Genomic DNA, 10,801 nt, shown 5'->3' on the forward strand with positions numbered 1-10,801 from the left:
GATGTCCTACATGATGAGGCCAAACTCCCTGTAGACTTGCTTAAAGTTGTAATAGAATAAACATGATAATATAATATAATATGTACATATTTTAATGTCACATTTGCTGCATATACCCAACATGGTTTACGGATTAGACAAAATCACTAAACAAAGTATTACATACACCCTTGGAGGTCGACTGGGGGGGGGGCACGGAATATGGTGTTGGGGGGGTGGGGTGCTACCTCCCTGAAATGGTGGTGATACCTCCCTGAAATGAGTTTTTGCAGGGTGAGATATCTGTATATTAAAAATAGCGACTGCTACGTAGGAGGGATGCACTGGAGCTCAAAGCAGCCAAGGCAAAGGCACTGTGGGGAATCAAAATAGGGTTGATTGTCACTGCCTTAGATGGTGTGAAATTTGTTGTTTTGCACCAGCAGTACAAAGCAAATAAATAAATCGTGCAAGAGGAAGAAAGGTAGTGTTCATCGGTTCATGAAAAAAACACGGTCCATTATTATTATTGAAGATGGAGGGGCTAGGTCCTGTATGGAAATACTTGCATGATGGAAAATGCAGGGCTTTGTAGGAGGGAAGGATTTGAGTAGGTCAAAAAGTCAGCACAACATCATGGGCCACAGGGCCTGTACTGTGCTGTAATGTTCTATTTAACCAATTTCCCCCGGGATCAATGAAGTATGACTATGACTATACTATACTATGTGTGAGTGTGGTGTGTATTAAGGTACACGTGCCTGTGTTTATATGTGCATTACACTGTACCTGAGTGCACAGTATAATGCACATGTGTGTATGCATGGAGATAGATGGAGAATTCTTCCTGCTGGGAGACTTCAATGCGAGAGTTGCAGTTGGATATGAAGCATGGTCTTCTTGCCTTGGTCACTGTGGCATCGGCAAGATGAACGAGAACGGGGAGGGACTGCGAGAGCCACTGTGCACTGCCTTCACTGATCTGACCAAGCTGTTCAACATCGTCAGCAGAAGCCACTGTACACAGCCTTCACTGATCTGACCAAGGTGTTCAACCTCATTTCAGAAGCGGACTCTTCGACCTCCGGCTAAAGCTTGGTTGCCCCCCGCCCCCAAGACTGCACAGCATCATACCATCCTTCCATGAGGATATGCACAGCACTGTCTGCTTCAGTGAAGTAACCTCTGATGCCCCTCCAGTGAGCAGCGAGTGAAACAGGCTTGTGTCCAGACACCAACCCTCTTTGGAATCATCTTCTCCATGCTCCTTCACTATGCTTTCGCAGACTGCACTGAAGACATCTCCCTTCGCACAAGAGCTGATGGCAAGCTGCTCAATATCGCTCGCTTGCACTCCAAGACCAAAGTTAGGACAGCTCTTATCCATGAGATGCTGTTTGAAGATGATGCAGCATCAACATCGCACACTGAAGGTGGACTCCAACAACTGATTAACCGCTTCGCCCATCCCTGCAAGGGATTTGGGCTAACCATCAGTCTGAAGAAGACAAATGTCATGGCCCAGGGTGCAGAATCTCCCCAAAACATCACCACTGATGGTTGCTCTCTTGATGTAGTCTACTCCTTCACCTATATTGGGTCGACCACCACCAGCTCACTGTGCCTTGAAGCAGAGGTGAACAGTGGGATTGCCAAAGCTGCAGCTGTCATGGCCAGGCTGAACAAGAGAGTGTGGAACAGACAGCTGATGAAGAAGACCAAGCTGTGTGTGTACCGGGCATGCGTGCTCAGCACACTCCTCTACGCCAGCGAGGCTTGGATGCCACACATCAGCCAAGAGAAGAGGCTTAACTCTTTCCACCTACACTGCCTCAGGTGCATCTTGCACATCTCCAGGCAGGACAGAATCATCAACACAGAGGTTCTGCAGTGGGCTGACACCTCCAGCATCCACGCACTACTTAGCCACAGACACCACAGATGGTTAGGCCATGTCACACGGATGGACTAGTGACATGTTCCAAGGATGTGCTGTATTGCGAGCTAAGTGAGGGTCACCGCCCACGAGGACGACGATGTCACCGCCCACGAGGACAGGGAGGTCTGCAAATGGGGCAGGAAGTTGGCAGGCATCGACCTCAACACATGGGAGGAAGCAGCTGAAGACCAGACAGCATGGAGGGCCGCAGTCAAAAGCGGTGTGCAACGTGCTGAGATAGTGAGGACCAACATGCTCATCAACAAAAGGGCCAGAAGAAAAGCAGGGCTGCATCACCAGAGCATCTTCCTCTTTCACCTGCAGCCACTGTGAAAGCGTCTGTCACTCTGGAGTGGGGCTGGACAGCCACTCCAGAATGTGCAGATAGCCCCGAGTCTACAACCCCAAGAATCATCAGAAAAAGTGTCACACCATCGTCTTGAGGCGTACAGATGCCAACGACAACCATACACTGAGTGTACAGTATAATGCACATGTGTGTATGCATGTAGATGGATATAGTCTACTGGACCGTGTTGATACAAACGGACATGATACTTACAAAGCCATCCTCTGCCCTCATCTTGAACTCTCTGACCACATCTTCATAATGTTAATCCCAGCATACTGAACTCTGTTGAAAGCGGAGAAAGCAATCAAGAAAACCATCACTGTATGGCCTAAATGAGGCTATCTCTATGCTTCAGGACTGTCTGGTAGATATTCAAGGAGACCGCCACAAACGGAGAAGACACAGACCTCTGGGAATATGGCTCACCTGTCACTGACAACGTTAGTACCTCACGGCCCAGCCAGACGCACTGGCCTAATGCAGAGGTACACTCTAAACTAAAATCCCAGGACACTGCCTGCAAGTCTGGTGACTGAGCAGCTCTCAGAGCAGCCAGTGAAACCTCATCTTAGAATCCAGATGGCAAAGACTGCCTAAGCACAAAAGAATTCTGGAACACCTGTCTGATAATGATCCCCAGCGTAGGTGGCTGGACAGGAGAGGGCGTTACTGACCACACAAGGAAAAACAGCGCTGACATCTCCCTCACTGCTTTGGGCCAGCTGCGAATGCTACTCCCCTCGCAGGTGAGCGGCAGACTTGAGAAGAATTCTGCAGAAAGTCAAACCCCACAGGGCAGCTGGGCCAAACAACACCCCAGGCCAGGGACTCGGGGAATATGCACACCATTTCACTGACATTTTCACAGACACTTCATCGTAAAGGCTGTTGTTCCCATGTTTCAAATCAACCATCATCATCCCTGTACCAAAGAGCTCTGCGCATTCAGAACTAACCCAGTGCACTGATGACGATCATCATGATGGCTGGTAATGGCTCATATCCAAAACTCTACTCCTGCCACATTGGACACTCAGCAAAGTGCTCACCGACAGAAGCATTCTACCATCTGTCACGCGCATGGGCTTGACACACAGAAAACAAGGAGCCATGTCAGAATGCTGTTTCTGGATTTCAGTTCAGCATTCACTGCTATTGTCCCACTGACCTTGGTGAACAAACTCCTCAGTCTAAATTCACCACTGTGCAACTGGATGATGGACTTCCTAACCAACAGACCTCAGATAGTCCAGTTGTACAACTGCTCCTCCCGTCCTGTCATCCTCAAGATGGGTGCGCCCCCCTCCAGGGCTGGGTGCTGAGCCCACTGCTGTACGCTCTGCTCACACACGACTGCACGACCAAACACCCGAGTAATCACGTTGTCAAGTTCAACAATGACACGACAGAGGTGGGGCTCATCACCGACAACGATGAGACGGCCTTCACAGAGAAGGTGGAAGAGCTCGAGGCCTGGTGCCATGCAAATAATCTCTTCCTTAATATCAACAAGACAAAGGAGGTGGTTATTAACTTCAGGAAACTTGCACCACCACAACCCTCTTTACATCAGCGGCACAGCAGTGGAAACCTCAAGCAGTTTCACATCTCACACAATGGGCCAAGGACACAGTCTGCATAATCAGGAAAGCTCACCAAACCTCTACTTTCTGAGGAGGCTAAAGGGAGCTGGACTTTGTACATCCATACTCACGTCATTCTACAGATGCACTGTAGAGAGCATCCTAACAAACTGCATCACTGCATGGTATAGAAACTGCACTGTCGCAGACAGGAAGGCTGTACAACAGGTAGTCAAAACTGCCCAATGCATCACAGGCACCAGGCTACCCGCCATCAGGGACATATGTACAGAAAGGTGCTGAAAAAGGGCCAGTAACATCATGATGGATCCCACCTACCCTGTTCATGGACTGCGATCAGGGAGGAGGCTATGTAGCATCCACGCCAGGACCACCAAACTCAAAAGAAGTTACTTTTCCCAAGCAGTAAGGCTGATCAATACCTCCACCCACTAAGTTCACCTAAGTCCACTACAGCTCCTTTCAGAGTCACCTTATGTATAGACACTACTGTGCCTAGCATCAATTTATGGACATACATTCACTCCGTGTACAGAAGCTCTTTTGTATTTATATTTATTATGTTTTTTGTTATTACTGTATTCTTTACCCTATTGTGCTTTCTTTGTGCTGCATCCAATCCAGAGTAACAATTGCACATGGAGAGGAGCCAGGATGTGTACAGTAAATGATATTAAACAATCTTGAATCCTGAATGAGTGCCCCTGAGGATTTGCGCATGGTTAGATGTGAGCATGAATGCACGAGTGTATGTACAGTATATATATTTTTGTATGAAAAGAACCTTGTGGAGTGCCTCTCTGTCTGTGCGAAAATGATTGCACCATGACTGATAATGTTTTGCTAATTAAATAATTGAAATTAATTTAATTTTGACAGCACTTCTTTTACATAGCTTGCTGTTGTTCTTTGTGGTGCATCGGATGGCAAGCTTGCTGATTCTTTCGCGTTTTTGCTCTTTTTCTCGGCACAGATGGAAAGCGTGCAAGGAGTCAGCTGGATTTCAACCCAGGACCACTCGCCACAAAGTCCGGTGCAGATGCCACTACACCATCGGCTGGCCTTTACAGAACTTGTGATGTTCTTAAACCATAGATTCTAAATCAGAAGAATCAGAACTAGGTTTAATATCACCGGCATATTTCTGTGAAATACGTTGTTTGGTGGCAACAGCACATTGCAATACATAATCATAAAAAACTATTCATTACAATAAAAAGTATATATAAAAGTGAATTAATTAAGTAGTGCAAAAAGAGAGAGAACATTGTGAGGTAGTGGTCATTGCCCATTCAGAAATCGGATGGCAGAGGGGAAAAAGCAGTCCTGGTTCACTGAGTGTGTGCCCTCAGGCTCCTGTACCTCCTCTCTGATGGTAGCAACAAGAAGCGGGTATGTCCTGGGTAATGAGGACCCTTAACGATTGATGCTGCCTTTCTGAGGCATCACTGTTTGAAGATGTCCTCGTTGCTGGGGAGGCTGGTGCCCATGATGGAGCTGGCTGAGTTTACAACTTTCTGCAGCTTTTTCTGATCTGATGCAATTGTCCCTCCAGTTAGAGCAACCAGTTAGAATGCTCTCCACAGTACGTCTGCCAAAACTTGCGAGTGTCTTTGGTGACATGCCAATTCTGCTCACTCTCCTAATGAAATATAGTCACTGTCATGTCTTCCTTGGAACTGTATCAATATGTTGTGCCCAGGATAGATCCTCAGAGATGTTGACACCCAGGAACCTGAAACTGCTCACCATTTCCACTGCTGATCCCTCAATGAGGACTGGTATGTGTTCCCTCGACTTTCCTTTCCTGAAGTCCACAATCAGTTCTTTGGTCTTACTGACGCTGAGTGCAAGGTTGTTGCTGCAAGACCACTCAACCAGCTGATCTGTCTCACTCCTGTACGCCTCCTCGTCACCATCTGAAATTCTGCCAACAATAGTTGCGTCATCGGCAAATTTATAGGTGGTGTTCGAGCTGTGCCTAGCCACACAATCGTGGGTGTAGAGAGATTCAAACCTTCCCACTCTAAAACCAAAAAATTCTGAAAGAAGATACTAATCATCATTAAGGATCTCCACCATCTGCGACATGACCTCTTCTTCTTACTACTGTTAGGGAGATGGTACAGGAGCCGGAAGACCAATATTTATTTTTTATATTTCTTATTGTAAATGATATTCATTCTTATGTATTGCACTGAACAGCTGCCACAAAACAACAAATTTCACAACTTATGTCAATAATAATAAATCAGGTTCTGATTCCGATTCTGAAATCTGAACTTCAAGAAATTGGGGGTGTAGTCGACCGCGAGGGAGACTATCAAAGCTTGCAGTGGGATCTGGAGCAGTTGAGACAATGGGATGAAAAACAGCAGATGGAATTTAGTGCAGACAAGGGTAAGGTGTTGCACTTTGGGAGGACGAACCAGAGAAGGTCTTACACACATGGTGAAGGGTAAAATACTCAGGATTTTTGTGAAACAGAGGGATCTGGGAATACAAATCCATAATTCCTTGAAAAGAAATGTTTAACATTCCTTGAAATACTTAAGGAGAACATGAGGGAGAATTTCTTTACTAAGGGGGAGGTGCAAGTGTGGAGTGTGATACTAACCGAAGTGGTGGATGCGGGTTCAATTTGAACATTTAAGAGAAGTTTGGATAAGTACATGGATGGGAGGGGTATGCAGGGCTGTGGTCTTGGTGCAGGTCGATGGGACTATGCATAATAATAGTTTTGCATGGATTAGATGGGCCAAAGGGCCTGATTCTGGCTCTATGACTAAATATTTATGTTAATGAATTTAACAAGTAAATACAATAAATCAACATATTAAAAAGTCTTAGATAGTCAACTTATTCATCTGTAACACATAGTATAAACTTTATCAGGGCCTCTCTACTCTCCCACCCAGGACATACACCAGAAGCCCTGTGTTCACAGAGCCCCCAGTGTTGTCAAGAAACCCTCCCACCCATCGCACGGTCTCTCTGACCTCCTACCGTCAGGCAGAAGGTGCTGCAGAATAAGAACAAGGACTGTTAGTCTGGGTAACAGCTTCTTCCCCCAGGCTGTGAGACTCCTGAACACCCTGTTACCACCCAGTATGCATTATTTATGATAGCTCCAGTAGCATTATACTGTTTTATATTTAACTACTTGTCATATATTCACTCTACGTCAACTTGTACATCTACAGAGTATTTTTATTACCTGTTAATATTATTTCATGTGCTGCATGTGATATATGCACCTTGGTCCCAGAGGAATATTGTTGTGTATATCTGTATACATGTGTACGGTTGAATGACAATAAACTTGAACTTGAACTTTAGTAACTCAAGTAAAATAATTTTAGTAAAGCACCTCAGTGTTCAGACCAGAAGTGTCTGGCTGCTTAAGTGGGTGTTGTGCTCGATAAATTTCAAGCTAATCTTTCTGGGCAGGTGACACGGTAACTTCTCAGAGTGTAATCGCAGACAGGTACTGACATAATCAGAATCATCGACCAGAAATTCGTGTGCAAGCACCTCCTGTTGTCACCTACACTGAAGGGACTTTGCACTTGTTGCAACAGTCAGCTGGCAGAGTCTATGCAAAGTTTAGTTAATCTATCATTTCCATTAAATTATAACTGACATTTGAGATAGTGATAGGAACACAGACTGTCCAATTATCAGTGCTTTTGAAGTCAAATAAAATGCCTTTGTAGGGGAGAGTCATACTTCTGACTTTGGCTAGGATGAGCTTAGATAAGAGTGGGCCAAAGTAAAGGGAACTAGCCTCACCATCTCCCCAGCACAATTCAGTCCTGACTCCAAAAAGGCAGCTCCTTATCAGTCGTAGAAAGCTTGTGTAATATCCAGCAGAGAATCCCAAAACACACTATCTTGATTATATAACCATATAACAATTACAGCAGGGAAACAGGCCATTTGGCCCTTCTAGTCTGTGCCAAACTCTTACTCTCACCTAGTTCCACTGACCTGCACTCAGCCCATAACCCTCCATTCCTTTCCTGTCCATATCCCTCCATTCCTTTCCTGTCCATATATCTATCCAATTTAACTTTAAACAACAACATCGAACCTGCCTCAACCACTTCTGCTGGAAGCTCGTTCCACACAGCTACCACTCTCTGAGTAGAGAAGTTCCCCCTCATGTTAACCCTAAACTTTTGCCCTTTAACTCTCAACTCATGTCCTCTTGTTTGAATCTCCCCCATTCTCAATGGAAAAAAGCCTATCCACGTCAACTCTATCAATCCCCCTCATAATTTTAAACACCTCTATCAAGTCCCCCCTCAACCTTCTATGCTCCAAAGAATAAAGACCTAACTTATTCAACCTTTCTCTGTCACTTAGGAGATGAAACCCAGGCAACATTTTAGTAAATCTCCTCTGTACTCTCTCAATTTTATTGACATCTTTCCTATAATTCGGTGACCAGAACTGTTCACAATACTCCAAATTTGGCTTACTGATGCCTTATACAATTTCAACATTACATCCCAACTCCTATACTCAATGCTCTGATTAATAAAGGCCAGCATACCAAAAGCTTTCTTCACCACCCTATCCACATGAGATTCCACCTTCAGGGAACTATGCACCATTATTCCTAGATCCCTCTGTTCTACAGCATTCTTCAATGCCCTACCATTTACCATGTACGTCCTATTTTGATTAGTCCTACCAAAATGTAGCACCTCACATTTATCAGCATTAAACTCCATCTGCCATCTTTCAGCCCACTCTTCTAACTGGCCTAAATCTCTCTGCAAGCTTTGAAAACCTTCTTCATTATCCACAATGCCACCTATCTTAGTATCATCTGCATACTTACTAATCCAATTTACCACCCCATCATCCAGATCATTAATATATATGACAAACAGCATTGGACCCAGTACAGATCCCTGAGGCACACCGCTACACACCGTCCTCCAATCTGACACACAGTTATCCACCACTACTCTCTGGCATCTCCCATCCAGCCACTGCTGAATCCATTTTACTACTTCGATATTAATGCCTAACAATTGAACCTTCCTAACTAACCTTCTGTGTGGAACCTTGTCAAAGGCCTTACTGAAGTCCATATAGACAACATCCACCGCTTTACCCTCGTCAACTTTTCTAGTAACCTCATCAAAAAATTCAGTAAGATTTGTCAAACATCACCTTCCACGCACAAATCCATGTTGACTGGTCATAATCAGACACTGTCTGTCCAGATAATCATATATACCCTCTCTAAGAATACTTTCCATCAATTTACCCACCACTGACGTCAAACTCACAGGCCAATAATTGCTAGGTTTACTCTTACAACCATTTTTAAACAATGGAACCACATGAGCAATACGCCAATCCTCCAGCACCATCCCCCTTTCTATTTGAAATATTTCTGTCAGAGCCCCTGCTATTTCCTCACTAACTTCCCTCAAGTTACTGCCATTGAATGGTCATTGTTGTAAAGAGCAAGCTCCCACAACCACAACACCTAACCTAGTTTCATGATGTTCATTGAGGGATCAACATTGGCCAAAACACTGGGGCTGGGGCGGAGGGGAGTTGTTTTTCAGACACTCAAGAAATGTTAGGATCTGGAGCAACAAGCAATCTGCTGACGGAACTTGGGTTGGTTGGCATTTGTTGGGGGGGGGATAAATAGTTGATGTTGTTTAGATAGATTAACTTTGCACCCTAAATGCTGGAGGAACTCAGCAGGTCAGGTAGCAACTGCAGTAAGGAATGCTTTGGGCCGAGACCCTTCATTAGCCCCTTCATGGAAGGGGCTTCTGCTTTCCAATCGACCGTTTGTTGCCCTCCACAGATGCTGCCTGACCTGCCGAGTTCCTCCAGCATTCTGTGTGTGTTGCTCTGGCTTTCCAGCAACTGCAGAATCTCCTATGTTTAAGATAGGTTAGTTGTACACCGAACCATACAGTGAAATGCATTGTTTTGTGTCAATGACCAACAATCTGATGATGTGCTGGAGGCAGCCCACAAGTGTTGCCAACTCAGCATGCCCACAGCTCACTAACCTGTACGTTTTTGGAATGTGGGAGGAAACCAGAGCACCTGGAGGAAACCCATGCAGTCACAGGGTGAACTAACAAAATCCTTACGGACAGTGGCAGGAATTGAAACTGCAGTCGGTGGTGCTGGTGCTGCAGAGTGGTACGTTTAAGTGCTGCACTACTAGGTCGTCCATTGCCTAGCCTGCCTAACCTCTTGTAAATCTGCATTCTTTCCAGATTAATGAAACCTTTCATATAACAGGGTGACCAAAACCACAAGCAATGCTTCATTGTCTGATACATCTGCAACTTAACGTCTCAATTCTACACTCAGTAAAGGCCTGCATGCCAACCCCACCTTCACCAACCTGTCTACTGTGGCCAGTGACAGACAGATAAATTTACGTGGAGAGCATTCGAACTGGTTGCATCACTGTCTGGGACAGGCGCATCAGAGGGTGGTAACCTCAGCCACTGGCCTCCCCATCACCGAGGACAACTTCAAAAGGCGATGCCTCAAACATCACCCAGGACATGCTCTCTCCTCATTACTACCATCAGAGAGGAAGTACAAGAGCCTGACTTCTCAGCGTTTTAGGGACAGCTTCTTCCCCTTCACAAACACACATTTACACATTATTTATATATACACACATACAAATAATATATACATTACATCTATATTTTTTGTAATTTATTATACTGCATATTTTAATATCTTGCGTTGTACTGCAGCTACAAAACATATTTCTCCATATACTGCATGCCAGTGATAATAAAGCTGATTCTGATTCTGAGCTATCATGGTGGAGTTATGGGACAACAGGGGGTTATCAGACAATAGAACCAGAATCAGACAATAGAATCAGTAAAATCCCCTGCAAGGCAAACAAATGAC

This window comes from Mobula birostris, chromosome 11 (assembly GCF_030028105.1).
Source record: "Mobula birostris isolate sMobBir1 chromosome 11, sMobBir1.hap1, whole genome shotgun sequence".
In the NCBI taxonomy this organism is placed as follows: domain Eukaryota; kingdom Metazoa; phylum Chordata; class Chondrichthyes; order Myliobatiformes; family Myliobatidae; genus Mobula; species Mobula birostris.